The following is a 25,027-nucleotide window of genomic DNA, read 5'->3' as shown; positions in this document are numbered from 1 at the left end:
GGACTGATTGGGCAAGTAGCCTGTTCTCTTCTGTACACTCTATGTAGTGGTATATATTGCAATTCTGTTTGGTTCTGCGTCTGACCCATCAAGACCGAGACCCTGCTATAATTAGAGCTATTACTCAGAATAAATTATATTTCTCAGCTGTGCTTAGTCAAGGACAGTTTTCCAATGCTCCCAAATATTGCATGAAGGTAAAAGCAGGGATTGGGCCACAAATAACAGAAAATGGACCAGATAAAGAAGAATCTGACTTGATTGGAGAATGAGACAGAAGTATTAACTGCATTGCCTGTAGAAGGACAAGATAGTCAACTTAGACAAAGTAAGCAGCAATACAGAATCTACAGAAAAGGAATAGCAAAATCAGCACAATGAACGCAAGCCATGTTTCATATCACATTATATCTAATTCCTATTAGAATATCCTTCTCCCTCATGCGTTTAATTGGATTTACTCTTTGCTATTTTGCTATGGATCTTGGTATTCAGCCAAACTACTCATGATGGCAGAAAATTTTATATTCTAATCACTCTTTGGATAACAAAACTTGCCTGAAGTCCCCATTAATTTTATTAATGATTATCTGATAGTTAAGACTTTTGGTTTTAGTCGCTCCAACAAATGGAAACTTTCGCTCGATGTCTAACATATCAAACTGTTTCATAAGTTTAAAGACCGCAATTAGGTCACCTTGGAATCCCTGCTGGTTCAGCCTTTTTATATAAGAAGTGTCTTCTCTAAGTTCACTCTCAATCATTGTGAATTTTGCATCTTTTCCAATGGGTCACCATTCTTTTCATATATGGAGCTCAGGAGTGGTCAGAGCTTGAAGTGCAGTGTAAGATTCCATACAAACCTAATACTGTTTTTTATTCGTACTCCACTAGAAATCACCACCAGAGTTTGATTTGATTTTCCACTCATGGCCATATCACTGCCCACTCTTGGTTAATTTTTTTTATGCAATGTCAACAGTAGTAAAGTAAAAAAGAAAGACTTACATTTTAAAAAAAGCTACTTACCTTAACCACAGCAACCTATGTTGTTTTTAAAATTAGCCTGTTCAGAAATATTATGTCACATCTTTGGAGCGGGTGGGACCTGTACTAGCTCTACTATCTGGACTCGGTAGTGCCCCTGAGCTAGTTCCTAAGTACTCACAACTAATGAAACATATTAATTGTGGGAAATGGGAAAGCATACAGCCAACTTGACAACAGCATTGCCCCACAAACAGCAATGAAATAATTTATTGATCTTGATTGAGGGATGAATATTGGTCAGGACACTGGAGATAACTTTGATGCTCTTCAAAATGTTGCCAAAGAATCTGTCAAGTCTGTTGTATAAGGTAGTAGTTCTGAAAGGGTTAATGCTGAAGATTCCATTAAGTGCTACCCAATCTGATGAAACTGTAAGGAATTTGTGAAGAAACACTAAGCAGTTCTAGATCTTTAACAAAGCGGGCCTTTCTAACAATGGGGCTGAATCTTATCAGAAATCAGTTAAGCATCATTTTGGAATATTTGATGGGGGTTTGTTTCTGCAAACCTATTTGGGTTTCTTGCATGATTGTACCAAATTCACCTTATTAACCATGTACCAGACAGCTATGGCACTTGATTTTAGCCCAATTATTCTGTTCATCATAGATAGATGTAGCTGCCATAAACAGGATATCCCAGGATCCCTGATACTGGTAACATTTTGGAAACCTAGTTGTGCACATGGTCAACCATTGGCAGCTTGAAACTGCACTTCACATCCTGGAGTGGCACAGTTGGCCCAAGCCAATTCTTCCAATTGCATGAGATAACATTGTACAATTGCACATACAACTGCATATTATGACTCTAAGGACTTTTTAAGAACCAAAGTACACACTCTCTTCTGTCCTTAGCCACAACTCATCTTTCCACTCTCTCTAAATCATGGATACTCTTTCCACTGCGCCTGCAATAGCCCAAAATCTTATGTTTCATTGCTTGATGTGGGCCCAGTGCACAATGGAAAACCTTCAATTGTTTAGAAACATCAAGTGTTATTTACAAGCACCAAAAGCAAATATGAATCAAACAGAAGCTGCATTTGTATGCTGAGTGCCAACAATGTAACAGTCAATATCGAACATTACACCCAGCTCTCATTGTCTGGAATTGGGTGTGTATTAAGTACCATTTCACTTGTATTGCCCAACGCTGCTGAGTTTTATCATCCTGAAAGTGATGTTGTTCCAGCTCAATGTCCTTATCTCCCTTGGAAGGCTGCTTCCAATCTCCCAGCTTGTCAGGTATGTTTTCGTCATTTCGGGGAGTAAGCTGTCTGCTGCCATCCACTATAAATCCACTGACTCTCTCAGCTACCTTCACTACAGCTCTTTCCACCCATGTCCTGCAAATATTCCATTCCATTTTTCCTAATTCCTTTGCCTACATCGTATCTTTTTGTATGATGCCGTCTTCCAAAACAGCACTGCTGACATGGCTTACTTCTTTCATGATCATGGTTTCCTATCCATTGCAGTTGACAGGGCCCTCAACAGTATCCAACCTATCACCCGTGCTTCTGGCTTGCCCCTTCCCATCACTCACAACAGCATGATCAGGTCCCCCTTGGGACTGTCTGTTCTTTTCAGTCTGGCAGTTAGACATGCCATAGTTCTGGCATTCTCGCACTCCAATCACTTAATATGCACTATCAACATTCTTTCTCCCTCAGCACTTCAAACCACACACCCCCTTCCCCACCATGATGGCAGAAGTACTGCTCCCCCCACACTTCATGTCAGCTCTGATGAAGAGTCATTTAGACTCAAAACGTGAATTTGCTTTCTCTCCATGTATGCTGCCTGACCTGCTGTGATCTCAAACATTTTTTGTTTTCAGTACAAAATCCAGCATCTGCAGTAAGTTGCTCCTCCTTTTCTGCCATTGCCTTCTTCATCCTGATTAAGCTTCCAGTCACATCCTCAGGTCTTCCATACCTTGCTTAACATACTCTTTTTATATATTTGCTGCTAATCATTATGTTTCTTTCAAATTTAATTTCAGAATCAATTTATCCCTCTATATTAACATTTTAGTTAATTGTTGCTAAAATCTCAATCTTTTTGCCCATCACTAATTTGCTGCTTCTGTATGAGTTTTTGATTGGATACTCTCCTTAACTATCTTTGTTCACCACAAGTGATACATCCTCCTCATTAATACTGTCATTGTGACCAGAATAAATTTCTGCTGAGTGTTAATCTCCTCAAATATCTGAAACTGCTTATTCACTATATTTTTCTTGTTCTTTTTCTAATTCAGCCAGCAACAGGAGGTGGAGGAGTCAAAGTTTGAGTGTAACATTTCCTGAAACATTGACTCCTCTACCTCCTGATGCTGCCCTGGCTTGCTGCATCCTTCCAGCCTCCAGCTTGTCTACCTTGGATTCCAGCATCTGCAGTTTTTTCTTCTAACTTTTTAAAATTCATTCAGGGATGAGGTTGCCACTGGCCAGGCCAGAATTTATTGCTCATTGCTAATTGCTGAAGGGCAGTTTAGAATCAGCAACATTGTTGTGGGTCTGAAGTCATATGTTGGCCAGACCATGTAAGTGCAGCAGTTTCCATCCCTCAAGGTCATCAGTGAACCAGATCAGTTTTTTTCTGACAATTAACTTATATTCCTGATGGTTATTAGACGCTTGAATCTAGTTTTTTACAAACTGAATTCAAATTCCACCACTTACTATAGTGGGATTCAAACCTAGACCCCAAGAACATTACCTGGGTCATTAGATTAACAGTAACACTAGGCTATTGCCTCTCCACTGAGGCCTGCCTGAGGTAACTCTTTCTCATACATCTGTAATTGCCTTTATTTATGTTAAGTTGCTCTCATCAAATGAAGCCTGCTTCAATGGAACAGCCCTGATTTCTCCAATATTGATCCCACTGCCCCATGAATATGAATCCACTTCTCCCAAAACAATCTTACAGGTTACAGGCAGCAAGATTTATTCAAGAAACTCATGAAAAGGACTGGAGTGGTTTATAAAGCCAAGAAAATGTTAAATCATACATTTTGCTCACAAAAAGCAGAATCCTTAATTTTAGCCACAAAGTCTTGAATGCTCTATTTTCACTAAAACAATGCTGAAAATCCATCTAATAAGCAGCACACAAAACATTTTTTTTTCTTCTGAACAATTGGAATGATAAGGAAAGCAAAACAGCATTAATATACTGCTGAATTTTGCCTTCACTAATTTTGATGGCGCCATGTGTATCTCAACACCCCAAAGAATGCAAAGGCTCAAGAAGGCAACTTACCACCACCTTCCCCAGGGCAATTAGGGCTGAACTGTGAATGCTTGAATAACCAGCAACACCTACGTACCGTGACAAAAATTTTAAAAAATTAAAGGAGCTCAGCCTTATCACAGGAGATCAGGAGAATCCATTCAGTCTATAATGTGTAAAATTCCTATAGACATACTTGACAAGTCAGTACAGAGACTAGGTCAGTCAGTCTCATTGCTATGGAACAAGGAAACCTCCCAGGCACAAGCTATTAAAAACAATCCGGTCTCTCTGTAAATTAATAAGTCACTACCAGAAGATTAGCAAAATTAGGACACAGTTACAGAGCAGCAGAAAGGTAAATATGAATTCACACAAAAATGCTAATAAAGTAGAGCAACCATCAATAGTCAAGATATCCATTGTATTTGTAAAGAAAATTGACAATTCAGCTAATTAATGTTGGTAAGAAATGATTTATGTCAATGACATCTCACTGAATTTTAAACTTGATAGGTTATTATATCATGTGCAAAGATGGGCAGAGACTTCTTATGGTAAATGTAATTATATAAATGTGCATTAATTAATTAAAACAAAATGCTTTGTGGGAGGTGATCCACGAGGTAATGGTTCTAAAATGAAGACTTCATTAAACTCCAATGTATGTGATAATGTTTGAAGGACTTGGTTGGGGAGGACAGCCCTCGATCTCAAAGAAGATGATCCATCACTGAAGTCTCCTTGATCACTTCATAACACAATGTATTGCATCAATGTAAATGTCGATCATGCCAATGTGATTTGTACCTAACTGCTATCATGCAACAAATAACATGTTGTTTAGGACAATCATTTCTTCATGTTAGATTAAGTGAGAGAGAGAGCCCAGGTAGTCAGTGGCAAGTGTGTAAGGGGGCAATATGTATTGTCAAAGAACTTAGCACCTCTTGGAAATAAGTGATTGCCTGCCTTTCCTGTACTCCATGGATCCCTTGAAAGTGGTTGTTTTGTATTAAGGTGGCCTTCTTTTGCTCCATTATAGAAGACCAGTCCCCACCCAGTAATTAATTGCCATTTCAAAAACATTGTGTTTGAGAATTGCTGAAGGGAGAGATGTTGCCAAAGCATTCATCAGGAAAAACATAGGAGTGGAGGAAAAATAGGTACTCAGTAATTTGCAAATGAACAGTATTTGTTTGAACTTTACCCAATAACTGGAGATCCCAAAGTCCCCTTCTAGTGATCTCCATGGCAATGCCTTGGCTGTTAGGCTATGGTGTATAGGTGCATAATCAGGCCATTTGGTCCATTGTGTCTGCTACATCATTTGATCATGGCTGATATGTTCAGCCATTCTCTCACTTTCTCCCCATAACCTTTAATCCCATTACTAATCAAAGACCCATTAATTTCAGTCTTGAATACACTCAATGGCATGGCCTCCACAACCTCCTGTGGCAATGAGTTCTGTAGATTCATCATTCTCTGGCTGAACAAATTCTTCCTCATCTCAGTTCTAAAAGGTCATCCCTTCACACTGAGGCTGTGCTCTTGGGCCCTAGTCTCACCTACTAGCAGAAACACCTTATCCACAAGGACTCTATTCAGTTCTCAGTGTATTCTGTAAGTTACAATCAAATTTCCCCTCATCCTTCGAAATTCCATCAAGTACTGACCAGAGTCCTCAACTGCTTCTTATATGACAGGCTCTTCATCTTTGAGATCATTCCTGTAAGCCTCTACTGGACTCCTCCAACATCAGCACATTATTCCTTCAATACGGGGCCCAAAACTGCATTCAAAATTCCAAATCTGGTCAAAGCAGAGCCTATACAGCCTCAGCCTCTTGTATCCTAGCCCTTGTAGAATGAATGTTAACATTGCATTTGCCTTTCTAATCGCCAACTTAATTTGCATGTACGCCTTAAGAGAATCCAGAACTAGGACTCCCGAGTCCCTTTGTGCTTCAGATTTCAAAAGCCTGTTCCCATTTAGAAAATAGTCTACACCTCCATTTTTCCTACCAAAATCCTTAATCTTACATTTTGCAATCATGTATTCCATCTGCCATTTCTTTGCTCACCCTCCTAGTTTGTCTAAGCTTTTCTGCAGCCTCTCCACCTCCTCAATATTACCTATCTTTGGGTCATCTGCAAACTTTACAACAATACCCTCAGTTCCTTTATCTAGATTGTTCATTTATGACTAGAACAATCACGATCCCAACAGAACCCTGCAGCCAATCAGAGTTAACTTACTAACCAATTAGCACCCTTTTACCCTCGAGTATAAACTGTTTTAATCATTTGAAATTTGCCATTCTTGAGTTTGTCCTGATGAGTGCAAAATGAAAAGCCTCAGAATATGTGTTTGTTTTCAGTGCCATTTACTTGGTGTCGTACTGCCTTGATGTCCGAAATCTGCCTTCCATGCTTCCTCAGGTAAAGTCCAGCTCTGCATGTTAAACTTCCAGCCAAGCACACTCCATTCTCTTGTTCTGCACTTCCCCACCATCCCCATTCTCAGCCCTCATATCTCACTCCTCCAAATTAGCTCCAAATGGTCATGTATAGGCAATCCACGTTACAAGGCAAGATTAAGGAAGGCAGAAAGAAGATTTCAGGACAGGCTTGCTGATAATTTTAAGATTTTCAAGGCTATATACTAAAATAATAGAATACAGCACAATTCAAACCATTTAGCACAGCCACTCTATGCTACTGCTTTAACTCTGCATGAGCTATCTCATCGAAACTTGTTTGTTTTTTATTTATTACAATAGTTAACAAACATTTTTCCAGCATCAAATTTTCCTCTGTGAAATCTGCTTTCGAATGAAGTTTACAACAAAGTATTGTACATTCTACCTGCCCAGAATTATGCAATCCAAGCTTATTATTTCTCCTTTTCTCTTTGTGTAATTATCTTCCATTTGCAATCTTTTGTCAACAACTCACTGATCAGTGAAAGGAATTCATCATTATTTATCTTCGCATTCTCTCCCTAACCTTGAATACTTCGACAATTCACCTAGTAACCTTCTCAGGTCTAATGATAAAAGCTTCATCATCTCATGACTGGCTTCATAGCTGTAACGTCACATTCCCAGTACTGTCCTAACTGAACCGTGATGAATTGCTTGACAGAACTCTGATGAAAACAGAGATCTCTGACTTGATTTTATATTAGCTTCATCCTCAAGCCTACTTAAATGCCAAAATGTCATTTTTTTTTATTCATGGTTCGTCCTTCCCATTAATTACTGATGAGTATTTGCTTTTCCTTGAGATTGTTGAACGAGAAAGACACCTAGCTGAATAAAACTAATTTCACTCCGGCATGGAGGGAATGGTCTGGCATGAATGCTTTCTGGAACACGTGCACTGACCTCTTCAATCTTGTCTTCATCACCACTCTTTGTAGTCTGGGGAGCAATGATAATGTGAAGTGAGATCGGGGAAAGGGCCTATGTGTTTGAGGTATGAGGTTAATGTTAACCCATCTAATGGTTATGTGTCCAGCGGGTCAGTGTATACTTGTGTGCCTGTGTTTTCTTGTTTTCCATCAGCATTGTTGGCTCATAGAAATGTCAAAACGAGAGTTACATACACAACCTTCCTATTGACAGGTGCTCTGCTGTATCTCATTGTGGCAAATCATGGAAATTGTGTCCTTCCTGGAAACAGGCTAAATCTTGCCTGTCAAGTTTCACTGAAGCTAAATTGATTGATTGATTGTCATGTCTACTGAAGTACAGTGAAAAGCTTTGCTTATGAGCAGTACATGCAGATCATAGTAAGCAGGGATGTACAAATCAAAGGTTGTGAAAGAAAACATCAGCAGAGGCATATAGGCATATGTTGCCCAGGGCATACATTAGGTGAGATCAACATTTGCAAGACCAGCATTATGTGAGCTTAGAGAGTTCATTCATCAGTCTCATAATGGTTGGGAAGAGGCTGTTCCTCAACCTGCTGCTGTGTGTTTTAAAATTTCTGTATATTCTGCTTGATGGAAGAGGTTGTAGGAGATCATTACCGGTGTGCAATGGCTCTTTGGTGATGTTAGCAGTCTTTCCATGGCAGTGAGCCATGTAACTGGAGTATATGGATGGAAGGTTGTCTGCCATTATTATCTGGGCTGTGCACATGAAGCTTCTGAAGCTTCTTACAGTCCTTGGCAGAGTAGTTGTCATGCCAGACCTTTGTGCACCCTGACAGTATGCTTTCAAAGGTGAATGCCAAATTTGCTGAGCGGCCTGAGGAAGAAGAGGCATTGCTGTGCCTTCTTCAGTCAAACACACATGAGAAGCCCAGGATAGATTGTTGATTATCGTCACTCTGAGGAACTTGATGATCTCCTGCCTCTTAACCTCAGTTCCGTTAACGTAGATGGGAGTCTGTTCTCCTTTCTTTCTCAAGTTAATGATCAGTTCTTTAGTTTTGCCAACACTGAGAGGGAGGTTATTCTCACTGCACCATGCCACCAATCCCTCTTTCTCCTTTCTATATTTTGACTCATGATTGTTAGATATCTGTTCTATTACAGTGGTGTCATCAGCAACCTTGTAGATGGTGTGCAGTAGGAATTTGGCAATGCAGTGGTGGGTGTACAGGGAATATAGTGGGGCTGAGGATGCAACCTAAGGTGGGCTTCAGTGTTGAGAGTTATTGTGGAGGAGGTGCAGTTACCTATCTTCCCTGATTGTGGTTTGTGGGTCAGAAAGCTCAGAATCTAGTTGCAGACGGTAGGGCTGAGACTTAGGTCTCAGAGTTTTGAGATCAGTCTGGAGGGAATAATGGTTTTGAAGGCAGAGCTGTAGTCAATGAGCAGGAGTCTGACATAGGTGTCCTTGTTGTCTGGATGTTCCAGGAATGAGTGCAGGGTTAGGGATATGGCATCCGCTGTGGACCTGTTACCTTAGTATGTAAATTGTAGGGGGTCGAGGCAGGCTGGGAAGCTGCAGTTGTTGTGGGCCATGACTGGCCTCTCAAAGCATTTCATGATTATTGAGGTGAGAGCAACTGGGCAACAGTCATTAAGGCACGTTGCATGTGCTTTCTTTGGCGCTGGAATGATGGTGGTCTTTTTGAAGCAGATGGGGACTTTGGCTTGCAGTAGGGAGAGGTTGAAGATGTTGGTGAATACATCTACCAATTGGTCTGCACAGGATCTGTGTGCTCAACTGGGGGCACTACTAACTCATCGCTTTCCTTGGGTTGACTCCCAGGAAGACCAATCTGATGTCTGCAACAGTGACAATGGGCACAGCTGTGTCCATGGCTGTCAGGGCAGCCGTCACTGCGCCATTGGCATTCTGCTCAAACCAAGCATAGAAAGCACTGAGCACATCAGAGAGGGATGTGTCTTTGTCTGCTATCTTGTTCTCCTTCATTTTGTATCCATTATGTTGATTTGGCCTTGTTATACGTGGCGGGTGTCAAACATGATGTTATTGTACAGGCCCATTCACCTATGGGCACAGCCTAACACTCATGAATGAAATAGCCAGGAAAGAACAAAAAGTGCCTTGTCCTGTGGATGCCTCAAAAAGGATGAAGTCTGGAAGAGCAAACCCAGACAAATAAAGCCTTATATCACAAGGGGTTAATAGCCATTATGCTAATCAATAAAATGCATCATCATTAATGTCAGATCATACATAGCTGAACTCTGCTATTTGTCAACAGTTCCTACAAACAGATTTTTTTTTCCCCGCTCATGAGATGTATGCACGGCTAGGATATTATTTATTGCTTATTCCCTAATTGGCCTAAGGGCAGCGAAGAGTCAACCACATTGCTGTGGATATGCATTCTCATGTTGGCCAGACTAGGTAAGGATGGCCATTTCCTTCTCTAAAGGATATTAATGAGCCAGTTGTCTTTTTAAGATGATCAACAATGGATTCATGGTCATCATTAGACTCTTGATTCCAGATGTTTATTGAATTCAAATTCCACCATCTGCCATCACAGAATTCAAATCCAGGTCCCAAGATATTCATTGCGTCTCTGGATTAACAGTCTGTCAGTGATAGTATCACCAGGATATCACCTCCCTCACTGCCAAACAAAGTGCCCTTCTTTCCTATGGACTCAACCAAGGATGTCAAGAGGATCGTCCTGACATTTGGAGAAGCCAGAGTCTCCATTAGGTTTGGAGAAGATGTTCCGTTCTCACTGAGCACGGATTTAATTCCCAATGCTCAAACTATCATCTCACAAGACTGATGGCTGTCAGAGGATGTGCACATAGAGGGTTAGATAATTTGCAAATAGATCATCTATCTTGTCAACCACATTGAATCACTGAAACCTTTCAGTGTGTTGTGTTTTCTGAAGCAGTTGAACCACACAAAATGCTTGGAGAACATCCATCCACACTTCTTCAATGAACCTATTTAGGGATTTCATGCTTTTGGACTAAAAGAACCACTTTTGCCTCTATTAATAATATAACCAATGCAAAAATCTGGGGAATATTGGTACAACATTTGAGCACCAATGTTTTTCCTCGCTGTGTGGTCTCAGATCAGTTCGATGCTCTCACAATATCCCTTACTTAAGAGTATTTAGCCTGTAAGGCAGCTTCATCCTTTTAAAAAATAACTTTAAACTGTGTTTCAATTCCTCCCAGCAATGGTAAACCAGTCAAAAGTAAGAAGAATGCTAAAAAAAGTTGCATTTAAAGTAAACTCTCAGACTATCACACTGTCAGGGTAATGCAGACAAGTAGATATTAGTCCTCACTGCAGTTATGGCAGGAAAAGGAATAGTTCACCCCAGAATCAGCAAATTAGCACTGTTATCATTATGTGATATAAAGCTGTATTGACAATGACATCAAAACAAGAAATAGAGGTAGACAAAATAAAATGTTTCCTCAACAGATCTATGGACATTCAAGGGTGTTCATCCTGATGTGATTTTGATAAATATTGAGCTAATGTACAGCAATCAGACAACTTGGACGCTAAGTACATGTCATACGGAATATAACAATAATTATCATGATCTAGGAGTTTGAGAAAGAATTTTTAGTTGAAACTGCATGTTAGACAAGCAGGACCTGTCGTGGGTCAGAACGCACTGTGAACTGTATTTTCTTGTGTGCTTGAGGTTCAACTCTATCTACTGCCCCAAAGTAGTGCTGCTGAAGTTCATGAGTCTTCTTGTCAACCTTTTTTATTCACAGCTTAAACTATGCACGTGTTCTTTTCACAATAGGCTAAGAGCTTCAGTAACCATCAGGATCACTTTACTTAGTCATGTGACTCTTACCACGTTTTTATAAATTTTACATCATCATTCTGGAAGGGTTTTGTGGTATAGGTGGTGTCCCCACCTGTGTGGGCTAGAAGACCCAGGCTCAAGCATCACCTGCTGCAGAGTGTGTTATAACAGGTTGGTTAAAAAATATCTACACTTCCATCACACATTGTTTTGTTGTTTATTCCATTTTTCTGCAATCCACAGTGAGGTTGGCCATGTTCAATGAAACATGTATCAAATTTCTAGGTATTCTGACCAAGCTGAGAGCGTGGATGGAAGAGGGGAAGATGCACTGAATCTAACAAACGAAGAATTTTTAATTAAAGGTTACTTGGGAAAGGTCAGCAAGGTTTAACTTAATGCAAATTCAACAGTGAAAATGGAAATGTGACCTTGGAAGACTGTTCCTTAGACCTCTGACTGTTAGAGTTGTAATAGTGCTGTTGTCTTGCTGGTGGATGTGAAATATGATGATTCTTAAGGGTGAGAAAAGGATGCCATTTTCTTAACCATATAGATCTTCAGAGAGGAAGTTAAAAATGTCAATAGCAGGATCCTCTCAGAGATAGTGCCAAAAGGCGGGAAGTGAGATAGATTAGGGTGAGCTGGATGATAGTTTTAGCTGAAAATATGTTGCTGGAAAAGTGCAGCAGGTCAGGCAGCATCCAAAGAGCAGGGGAATCAACATTTCTGGCATGAGCCCTTCTTCAGGAATGAAGAAAGTGTGCCAAGCAGGCTAAGATAAAAGGTAGGGAGGAGGGACTTGGGGGAGGAGCATTGGGAATGCGATAGGTGGAAGGAGGTTAAGGTGAGGGTGATAGGCCAGAGAGGGGGTGGGGGCGGAGAGGTCGGGAAGAAGATTGCAAGTCAAGAAGGCAATGCTGAGCCCGAGAGTTGGAACTGAGATAAGGTGAGAGGAGGGGAAATGAGGAAGTTGGAGAAATCTGCATTCATCCTTTGTGGCTGGAGGGTTCCTAGGTGGATGATGAGGTGCTCTTCCTCCAGCTGTCGTGTTGCCATGGTCTAGCGATGGAGGAGGCCAAGGACTTGCATGTCCTTGGTGGAGTGGGAGGGGGAGTTGAAGTGTTGGGCCATGGGGTGGTTGCGTTGGTTGGTCCGGGTGTCCCAGAGGTGTTCTCTGAAACATTCCGCAAGTAGGCGGCCTGTCTCCCCAATATAGAGGAGGCCACATCGGGTGCATTTACTATAAACCGACCGGCTCCCACAGTTACCTAGAACTCACCTCCTCCCATCCTTCCCCCTGTAAAAATGCCATCCCATATTCCCAATTCCTTTGTCTCTGCCACATCTGCTCCCAGGAGGACCAGTTCCAATACCGAACAACCCAGATGGCCTCTTTCTTCAAAGACCGCAATTTCCCCCCAGACGTGGTCGACAATGCTCTCCACCGCATCTCCTCCGCTTTCCACTGCTCCGCCCTTGAGCCCAGCCCCTCCAATCACCACCAGAACAGAACCCCACTGGTCCTCACCTACCACCCCACCAACCTCCAGATACATCGTATCATCCATCATCATTTCCGCCACCTCCAAGCGGGCTCCACCACCAGGGATATATTTCCGTCCCCTCCCCTTTCAGCATTCTGAAAAGACCACTCCCTCCGTGACTCCCTCGTCAGGTCCACACCCCCCACCAACCCAACCTCCACTCTCGGCACCTTCCTCTGCAACCACAAGAAATGCAAAACCTGCGCCCACACCTCCCCCCTTACTTCCCTCCAAGGCCCCAAGGGAACCTTCCATATTCACCACAAATTCACCTGCACCTCCACACACATCATTTACTGCATCTGCTGCACCCCGACATGGCCTCCTCTATATTGGGGAGGCAGGCCACCTAATTGCGGAACATTTCAGAGAACACCTCTGAGACACCCGGACCAACAAACCCAACCAGCCCGTGGCTCAACACTTCAACTCCCCCTCCCACTCCACCAAGGACATGCAGGTCCTTGGACACCTCCATGGCCAGACCATAGCAACACGGCTGGAGGAAGATTGCCTCATCTTCTGTCTAGGAACCCTCCAACCACGTGGGATGAACTCAGGTTTCTCCAGTTTCCTCATTTCCCCTCCCCCTACCTTGTCTCCGTCCCAACCCTCAAACTCAGCACCACCTTCCTAACCTGCAATCTTCTTCCTGACCTCTCTGCCCCCACCCCACTCCGGCCTATCATCCTCACCTTAACCTCCTTCCACCTATCACATTTCCAACGCCCCTCCCCCAAGCCCCTCCTCCCTACCTTTTGTCTTAGCCTTCTTGGTACACTTTCCTCATTCCTGAAGAAGGGCTCATGCCTGAAACATTGATTCTCCTGCTCCTTGGATGCTGCCTGACCTGCTGCGCTTTTCCAGCAACATATTTTCAACTCTGATCTCCAACTTCTGCAGTTCTCACTTTCTCTTGATAGTTTTAGCTGCTAATCCTCATGTTTTTACTTTCCTCAGCATTCCCCTGCACAGAACTCTTCGGACCAACTCATCTTGTAGTTCCAATCAGTCCTGTGAGCAACTGTCAGGAGGCTTTACTTCATTATTTTTGAAAACTTGACCTTTAAATCTTTCAACTGTTGTTACTGTTGCAAAATGCATTGAGAAAAGGCACTCTACTTAAAAATGAAAAGCCATCTAAAGGTGAGAAAACACACAAATCATCATTAGGGATGGGTTATACAGAGGAGGGGAACAATTGCGAAACTCCCTTCAGTCAAGACACATTGACTTCTATTAAAGTATGAAGAAAACATTAATAGTTGACATTGAAACCACATTATCATAAAGGACCCAACTGAAATGACCTCTTGAAAATACACACTGAAACCAATATTTCAATGGAGGCTCTGAGAGCTAACAGCACATTAATGAAAGTGGAAGCTGCTACTTCCAACTCTCTCTCTCAAAGAAACTAAGTTGATTCTTAGTGAAAAAAAACTAAGCACTAAAGAATTTTAACAACTACTACATTCATTATTCCAAGAAACCAATGATTAAACTTTAAAATCTTATGTCTCCAGAATTATGAAATAACTGAACTGTATGTTATAACAGCTACCTATTTCAATTGCTGTCTCACACCCAGTCCTCACAGCTGCCCTTCACAAATGTTGTCCTCCTTTGTCTCCATGTTAGCCATTTTTAAACTGTATAACTACAGCACTCACTGCTGCACCCTCACATTTGCTGAAAGCTTAGGCAATAGGTGTGCTGGCTGTTAAAGCCAGAATGGTTAATTAAAACATACATGAATGAACTTTTGAATGTTTTCAATGATATACCCAACAAGTCCAAGAGCTTAGCTGCAAACCTGTCTGAATAAAACTGGAAGAGGGTGAAAGAATACCCCAATCAGCCATCACTTTTATAATCTTAGTATGCCATAATTACCCAAACATACCTTTCCATGTCTGTTATCAACAAACACCAGTCCTTGCCCACTTTTCAGAATGGCGAAGCACTCTAATTGTATACATAGTTTCAAAAGGATATATTGAAAGAAATGACCTCACTCCTGCATATTTCAATAACACGTTTGGTCTTACACTCCACAGAAAAACGTGTATTCTTCAAAGCCAGGCCTGCTCGACACTACAATACTTTTCAGTTTAATAGTCAGTAGCTGTGGTTTGACCATTAACTGGAATTCCTACAAAAACCTCTGTGCTTCTCTATTTTTCTCTCTCTTGTCCTTTAAGGTGCTCCTCGCAGTAAGTCCACATTTTTTTGCTCATCAATCCCAATACATAGTCCAAACTTATTTTACGTTAGATTATGCCTGCCTACACATCATCTTGGGACATTTCACTATGTTGAAAGTATTACGTAAATGTGTGGCTTTATTGTCAGTGAAATTGGACATGACAAAAGTAAATAAGCTAAAATATAAAATAAATAGATTGTTAGAGTTTGTTTAACAATGATTTAGTGGAGGATAAATGGAACACATTTTAAGAGATAATGTGGAATAAATAATGGAGAAATCCTGAAAGCTCAGACTAAACAAGAGTCTTACAGTAGATCAACAAACAAATGAAAACTGTTACAGAGAGAAAAGTTACAAAACCTGAATTGAGAATGAAATAGATGTCCAGTGGGGATTAAAAAAAACATGAAAATTGCTTAATCTTCTGCTGTAAGATAATACTGAAACCTATACATTGCAATACTAGAATATCTCTGACGTGTGGGTGAATTCACACTGTACATATGGTTGCTTGCTTTTTATGACTAAATACAGCTCATCAAATGCTTACGTACTGTAACACTCCTTTATTTATGTCCGTGCATACATTTATATCAGCACCCTGTTCCTGTTCTCTTGCCTTGCCCTTTAATCCCTTTAGCCCCAAGAACTGTATCTAACTCCTTCTTGAAAAGTTTCAATGTTTCCGCCCTCAAATGTTTTTAATGGCAGAGAATTCTACAGGCTCATAAGTTTCTAGGTCTCGACATGTATCATTATCACAGTCTTAAATGGCCTCCCCTGTTTTTTCAGACTGTGACCGCCGATTCTGGGCTTCCCAGTCATCATGAACACTCTTCTGCTTGGTACTGTTAGAATTTTAAAGGCTTTGAAGAGATTCCCTCTCATTCGTCTAAACTCCAGTAGTTACAGTCCTAACTGATCCCGGTTCTAGTCAATTCTGTAAATGCAGCTCTCTAGAATAGTGTCTAAGGCATCTCTTTTGTGTGTTCTGGACTGGTATCTTTACTTTGACTGATGTCATTATCATGAATTACAATGTACCACATTGTGCCCCAAGTTTCTCTCTACTATATCTGCATTATTTCAACTGTAAAGTTTTACTTACTTATATCTTTGTAATCATCAGCATCATTAATCAAATCATGATTGCTATTTTGAGTATCATCACCATCTAATAACCTATCCCCAAGGCTGCATTTCATGTCCGAGATGATTTGGAACCCTGGCAGGTTGTTCTGATCTGGCTCACTTGAGTTCAGATTAATTTAGGATATCTGATCAGCATTTACGAGTTGAACTGAAGGATCTATTTCCATGCTGTACATCTTTATTATTCTATGAGTATGGTAGTACTGTTGTACTGTGTCTAGCATAGTTGTACTGCTCTGTACAGTGTCTGGGGTAGTATAGATATCTGTCACCTGTCCTGTGTTAATCATACACAGTCTCATTTCTTGGCTTGAGTGATGCTTTCTTATTTCTTTTGACTGACCCTTCAGAACTTCTGACAATTGAAGATCTTGGTTGATCAGTATATGTGAGGTTATTGACTTTTTCTTTCTTAATTAGGCTTTCTGTACTGGTTGACAGAGTTTTCTCTATTTGTAGAGTTGTACCACATCAACTGCTTTTTGCTAGGGCAGTTCTCAATTTGTTTTACTTAATTATGATGTTAGGAGCATTTGTTTAACTTGAGGTTGTATTCTAAACTGGTAATCTGTTTGTAAAATTCTGGCAAGTGCTTATTATTCATTGGTGTTGCTCTGCAACTAATTTGAGCAAATTCCTAGTTTAGATTCTAATGTATCAATGTCTTTACAGTCTTGACTGCTCTTTCTGCCTCTTCGTTCAACTTAGCATGAAGTGAAGAACTCTTCAGTTGTTTGATGCCTACCTCCAAAATGACCTTCCTGAAATCTTTGTTCAGGAATTGAAGTTCAATGTCTGATACTAATTATTCTGAAAAACAATGCATTACAAAGATCCTTTCCAGTGTCCTGAAAATTGAGCCTGCCAAGACTGACTGAGGTCTTGCCTCTTCAATCTATTTTGAAAAAACAGTTAACTCAGACTAAGTGCATCTTGTCTCTAAAATCAAACACATCTTTTACTAACCTATTACATGGTCTTTCCAGAAATCTTGAAGACATCTTTAGTCTATAGGCGTCTGGCTAAGTGAGAGATTTTTAGCAAAACAAGATGTGATCCTGCATGCTTTTTGAAATTTATGTTCTTGATCTATATATTTGTATATTTAGATGTTCCCATGGAGTATGTATAGGCATTTTCTTCAGTTTTGATAACATAATTGTATGGTCATATACAAGTACATTCTGCACTATTGTCAAGCCATATTCATCGTCATAGTACCTTTCAGCACTTTGTCTGCTGGACTATATAGAAGAACCTCAATTATCCAAACGAGATGGGCAGGCACTGTTTTGTTTGGCTAATTGATTCGGTTAATTGATTCAATGCCTCTCCTCTGGGGCTCAGAGTTTTCGGAACTTTCCTTTTTCCTTGCTCTCCCTGCCTTGCTCCCTCACTCTGTTTCAGGGTTTGTTTCTAAGCAGACACACACATGTGTGTTAGAGATCTGCAGCATTGCTGAAGCCTCCTGCCTCCTCCAATCAGTTCAGTGGGATTGACACAGTGAACACTTGTTAAGTCCACTCCTTGTTCAGGAGACTAGGAAGCAGTACACAGCGGCATCCCCACCCACCATCTACCCCCAACCCCATCCACGTCTGTCCTCTCCCAATGTCCACTCTCCAACCCCGTCCAAATCCGCTCCCTGTCCACCCCCCCAACTCCATCCAAACCCACCTTGTCCAGCTCTGACCCCAACCCTGTCGAAACCCGCCCCCCCCCCCCCATCTGCCGCTGCCTACCTTCTGCCCCCACCCCACCCCCACCACTGTCCATGCCCATCCCCTCTCCGGGGCGGCTGTACTGGACACCAACAGTAAGACACCTGCTGTCTTTGAGGTGTGAGTCTCAAAAGAACACACACACACACACACACACACACACACACACACACACACACACACACCACCTTTTACTGCAACCTTTTGACAAGTTCCACCATTACAGGACAATGTTGGAGATATTATCTGGGGAAGAGGGGTTTAGTGTACACCCCTGTGCAGAGCTCCAGGGAAAGTGTGGGGAGAGAGGGGATGAGCGGTCAGTCATTTGGACTCCCACCAACGTCCAGGACTGTTCCCAGCAGCATTTCAGCAAGCCAGGTTCATTTTTAATCATTGTAAACAAAAGATGCAACAGTGTTGGAAACACCTCTTTGATGTAATGTTTCTATCGGGACCTTGAGACCTTCTTCGGATAATTCAAATTTGGATAATTGATATTTGGATAATCAAAGTTCCTCTGGATTTCAATCACCCGTGTAAATAGAGTTGTCTGAACTTTGTCACATTTTTGAGTCACGTGAATTGCCTGAGTTTGCTCTCAGTTATCAACAAACTGTTTTTATTCTGGAGAATAAGAGTCTATCTTTCCTACTGGAATAAGATCTGGTTTTATTTTCATTCTAAAGATGCACTCGAGACTGTACCAAACATAATTTTTGTATTGACTGTAACATAGACAATGCCATAGGTGTATGTCATCAGCCCAAGATGATTCCTTGTATACATAGAGGAATTTTTGAGCTTTTCTTCAATCCAAATAATGTTACCAAAGGCTTGCAGTATATCTCTGTCTAGAATTTCAGCTTCATGAGACTGTCTGTAAACATTTCATATCCCTTATGCTTTCCTTACTATGGTTCATGTCTCTGTTCAGTCTCCGTCAAAACTCTTGAGGTAGAGTAGACCAATTTCTACATTCTGTCAGTTTGCATTTAAATAGATATAGCTCTTAGTTCTGCCAGTGGTGCATTTGTGGCTACCTTAATGACTTTAAACTTGGATTGTGATGTGCTAAAGCAGCAATAGAAAATAGCTTCTCCTTAATATTTTCAAAAGCTGCAGTCTACTCCTGACTCCAATACCATTTTATTTGTTTAAAGAGCATGGTACTGGGTTGGGTCATGCTGACAAAGTTCAGGATAAACTCTTTTTACTTGAAAAGTGACTTGCTTAAGAAGCACTTTAAGTCATTTACACAAGTCATCTCCATCACTTAAGCATATCATCACTTTTTCAATTTAAATGCAACCCAGGATCTACCATAAAGCAAGCATAGAACAGTTTGTATTTCAAGTTACATACATTTAAAATCAATTATATATATTTTTTTTGCTGTACATACCAAGTCTCAGTGTGATACCTGTGACTGTACACTGCCTGTCAGTGCTTTGAAATCTGGGTTGTAGTTTGAGATGCTAGTTTTACACAGTTCATCAATGGATGATAAGATACTTGGCTTTTGACTATCTTCATTTGGAAGAATGCTGTCTCACAGAGGTATGTGAAAACAAAATAAACTTTCACTTTAAATGTGCAAGATTATAGAAGTGAGTACTTTTTTGCTCATTACAAGTCTCCAAAACTAACTGTCCCTTAATCTATTTTCAGCTCAATATTATTTTGCATAGTAATTATCTCCATATAAACTTCACTGCATTATAAACACCTGATGGAATTTCGTAGTTAGCTCACCAAAGTCTACATGAAGGAATAGATTTGAGATAAACATGACAATTTGTTCCAAATTATTCCATCATGTTCCATCAGAGATTGATAGATTCTTGATGTCACGAGGAATTAAGGGCTACGGGGAGAATGCGGGTAAGTGGAGTTGAAATGCCCATCAGCCATGATTGAATGGCGGAGTGGACTCGATGGGCCAATGGCCTTACTTCCACTCCTATGATTTATGGTCTTATGGTCTTATAATTCCTGAAACCATCTGTTGAATTTCAGTTCCGCTTTCAGTTTCCATGTTATACCTGTAGAGAACTCAAAGGTGAACAACCACAAATTTCCTGACAGCTCAATGCATACTTGATTTAAGAAAAGCAATGACTTCAGGCTCAGATCTAAAAATCTTTGCAGAAACTTCTTTCAACTTAACTTCCCACATTATCATGGAGGATTAGTTCACTGTAGGCAGCATCAAGTTCGTGGAGTAAGGATTTAAATGAGTGGCACTAAGAGCTTTGCTCAACTCGAGTTTACAATCTAACAAAAACTTTACTGAGATAATTCCATAATTCATTTACTAATCCTTGCTGGATTATACAATGGTAATTGATAATAAAAAGATGAAATCAGAATAAGTTTTGCTAATTACAACAAAGCCCATATTTGCACCAAGCATAGGTGGTGCACCATCAGTTGCAGTGGAAACCAATTTCTTGACTGGCATGTTTTTCTCAAGCCTTAAGAAACATTCACCGTCCTACAGACCCTGCTGTAGTTGCTGATAGATGTCTCTGGACAAAGATTCTGGTTGTCTTGCGACTGTGGAATCATCAAGTGACATGCCAGTGATGGCCATTATTATTCCATTTTGTTCTTAAGTTTTCAAATAAAGTTGTTGTGGTTCTGTTCGCCGAGCTGGAAGTTTTTGTTGCAAACGTTTCGTCCCCTGGCTAGGAGACATCATCAGTGCTCTGGAGCCTCCTGCGAAGCGCTTCTTTGATGTTTCTTCCGGTATTTATAGTGGTCTGTCCTTGCCGCTTCCGGGTGTCAGTTTCAGCTGTCCGCTGTAGTGGTTGGTATATTGGGTCCAGGTCGATGTGTTTGTTGATGGAGTTTGTGGATGAATGCCATGCCTCTAGGAATTCCCTGGCTGTTCTCTGTCTGGCTTGCCCTATGATAGTAGTGTTTTCCCAGTCGAATTCATGTTGCTTGTTGTCTGAGTGTGTGGCTACTAGGGATAGCTGGTCGTGTCGTTTCGTGGCTAGTTGATGTTCATGTATGCGGATTGTTAGCTGTCTTCCTGTTTGTCCTATATAGTGTTTTGTGCACAAAACACTATATAGGACAAACAGGAAGATAGCTAACAATCCGCATACATGAACATCAACTAGCCACGAAACGACACGACCAGCTATCCCTAGTAGCCACACACTCAGACAACAAGCAACATGAATTCGACTGGGAAAACACTACTATCATAGGGCAAGCCAGACAGAGAACAGCCAGGGAATTCCTAGAGGCATGGCATTCATCCACAAACTCCATCAACAAACACATCGACCTGGACCCAATATACCAACCACTACAGCGGACAGCTGAAACTGACACCCGGAAGCGGCAAGGACAGACCACTATAAATACCGGAAGAAACATCAAAGAAGCGCTTCGCAGGAGGCTCCAGAGCACTGATGATGTCTCCTAGCCAGGGGACGAAACGTTTGCAACAAAAACTTCCAGCTCGGCGAACAGAACCACAACAACGAGCACCCGAGCTACAAATCTTCGCACAAACCTTTCAAATAAAGTGTCAGCACCAAAGTCATTGCTTCTTTAATTACTTTTCCATCTGTAAATAATTATCTCACCAGAGGAGGAAAATGTGAAGTGATGCTCTCGTACAGCTTTAGCTTTTGCTGCTGGTTTAGGAAAAACTGAGTTTGAGCTTTCAAATTGACCTTCATCTCGTCAATCTTCTTTGTCCAAAGCATGTTGTCAAGGGGCCGCTATCCTTGCATTTACTGAGTATCATTGTGTGGTTTCATTTCATGTTCCCCTTTTCATTTACAAATATACTTCGGTGACATATAAGGCAAATGATCATATCTTTTATCGATGTAAACATGAATCCACTTTCCCATTCCAGATGGAAGTTGTATGTATTTGGTTATTTTTTTTAGATGGTCCAGATGCATCACTCTTTATTATAGTTTCAATTTTTAGTTCATGTTGTCACTCTGCTATTGGTCAGGCTAGAGGTTGGCCTCAGGGTCCATACCTTTGGAATTACCAGAATTATACTGTCCAATTTCAAGGATGGAGGCACAGAAGATCACTTATATCATTGTGATTCATTTTCAGGGCCCCTGGACAGTTTGTTTGGCTCCAATATTGGATGCGGGGCATAGCAGTGATCCCATAATTTATTGTCATTCTGCACTGACCTATAAGAAAAACAACTGAGGAAAAAAACCTACAGGTCTATAGAGAGTGGGCAGAGAAGTAAGTCTAGCTGAACTGCTCTTGCAATGAGCCCTCATGGACATGATGTATTGAGTAGCTGCCTATGTTTCTAATACTGTCTTGTATGGCTTCACACATTAGTTCCTAATATATTTCTTGTTCATTTGTTTGCATTGCATCACAAAACTTACTTTCCCCTGTAATGATAGTTCATTACACAATACAACAAGCTGACAAAACCTGTCATGAACATGCACATTATTTTAGTTTGGACTACTTTCCAAGTAAAGGTCAGCAAACACATGAACATATTTGCATGAATCAGCATTTCATTTTTTGCTGCTTTGATGTGTTGTTTGTCTGCACATTGTCTGGAAGTGACCTACAGTTTTATAGCTGCTGCATTCTTCCATTATGTTTGATCATAGACTGTGACAGAGGTTTTGCCATTCTATAATCTTGAGATTAAATCTTAGAATCTACTGTTATTTCTGTTTTGGTATGTCATATGCCTTTTTTAGAGTGTCTCTATCTTATAAAATAATAAATACTGTTGCTTTCTTGAGTTAATGTTGCTCTCCTTTCAGAGTGACAACCTTTCTGGTTTTTGTCTCCAGCATGATTTGAATAACTTTCATCCACCATAAGACCAGAATCCCCTGCAGTCATGCTCACAGTGCACTTGGAGAAGTGTTGCTGTTTTGCTTGTGACAGAGGTAGGCTGGTAACAAGTTTCTCCTACAGGGACCTGGAGGTCTCTGTTGAGGGGTAGTAAACAATAAGGTTGTCATCTTCCCAGAGGACAGACAGAGCAGGCTGGATTAGAGTGATGCTGGAAAAGTACAGCTGTTCAGGCAGCATCTGAGGAGCAGGAAAATAGACGTTTTGGGCAAAGTATAGACGTTTTCAGGAATAGACACAGAGTGCCTGCAGGGTGGAGAGATAAATGAGTGGAGGGTGGGGGTGGGGAGAAAGTAGCATAGAGTCCAATAGGTGAATGGGGATGAAAGTTATAAACTAGTGTAAACTCTACTAAGTGGAAAGGTTTCTCTCTATCTACCTTGTCTGTGTCCCCCCAAGCTTCCCACACCTCTATCAGATCCCCTCAGCCTTATAAAAATAAAATTATGCAGATGCTGGAAATTTGAAACAAACACATAGAATGTTGAAGAGATTCAGCATGTCTGGTAACATTTGTAGACAGAATAGAGTTAATATTGCAAGTCTGGTATGAACCTTCTTTAGCCCCCTCTGCCTTCTCTGTTCTGAGGAAAACAACCTCAACCTATCCAGTTTCTTTTCAGAGCTTACTCACTCCAGTCTGTCCTGGTGAATCACCTTTGAACCCTTTCTCACATTGCTCCCATACTGTGGCAAACGGAACTGTACACAGTAGTCCAGTTATGGCTAACTAATATAAGAAAACATTGCACCCTTTTATTCAGTGCATTGACTAAAAATGACAAGTATCCCAAATGCATTCTGTACCATTACCATGCAATGTGAATTCTCTTGCCTTGTTTAGTCCACAGAAAATGCCTCAACATTTGTCAGTGTTCAGCATATCTGTCCGTCTGTCTATATCACTCTCTAGTCTAAGGCTTTCCTCCTATTCATGTAACCTGCAAACATGCTGATCATACCTCTTACATTTATATCTAGTTAATTAATGTACTCAATAAACAACAAGGAATGCAGCATCAAACGATGTGGATCACCACTGGACTCAGTCTTCCAGCCAATTTTGGATCTAATTTATGTTCCTAACCAGTCTATCATGCAAGACCTAGTCAAAAGCCTTACTGAAGTACATTATCTGCATTACTCTCTTCTATACACCTACTTGCCTACTTGAAAAATTCTAAATATTTTCTCATCCTTATAAATTCATGCTGACTATCCATGGTTAATCCTTGCCTCTCCAAATGGAGCTTTTTTCTGTCCCTCAGAACTTTTCCAGTAGTTTCCCAGCCCCATTGATGGCCTATAAGTTTCTGGTTTATCTCGATCATTCTTCTTGAATAATGGTCCCACATTAATTGTTCTCTGACACCCCTTCTGGGGCCAGAGAGAATTTGAAAACTAATGTCAGAGCTTCTGCAGCTTAATCCTCGCCTTCCTTGACAGCCTGGATATGTTTCCTCTGGTTCTGGGGATTTATCCACTTTCAAGCCTGTTAAAATCATTAATGTCTCATCCCTTTCGATGATAATTTGTTCATGTATATCATATATCAGCTCCTCTCTGATTTCTAGACCTATGTGGTTTGTCTATATTGAGGATATGAATGTAAAATACTTTTTTTAAACCTCCCTTAAGTCTTCTGGCTCCACACAAAGACTGCCACTTTGATTCCTTCTGGGCCTGCTCTTTCCCTGAGGTCACCCCACAAAATCTTCAGGGCCAACAGACTACATTACAAAGCAGGATCCCTCCAACCCACCTGAGTAAGTGGGGAACTCGGAGTAGTGCAGCATGAGGGAGAAGAGAAGAAACATTTATGAGGCCATATGGTGCCCACAGCCCACACTGACATGCACAGTTGGATTTCATGATAAAGAGTTGTTTTTCACCATTTGTGTGGTTGCCCAAGTCTGCGTGTGGGTCCTAGATACTTTCTTTGTGTCCTATGTCATCATTCCTTGATCCTTAAGGTTGCCCTATT

Source organism: Hemiscyllium ocellatum, chromosome 2, assembly GCF_020745735.1.
Source record: "Hemiscyllium ocellatum isolate sHemOce1 chromosome 2, sHemOce1.pat.X.cur, whole genome shotgun sequence".
NCBI lineage: Eukaryota > Metazoa > Chordata > Chondrichthyes > Orectolobiformes > Hemiscylliidae > Hemiscyllium > Hemiscyllium ocellatum.
Note: the sequence above shows the minus strand (reverse complement) of the source record.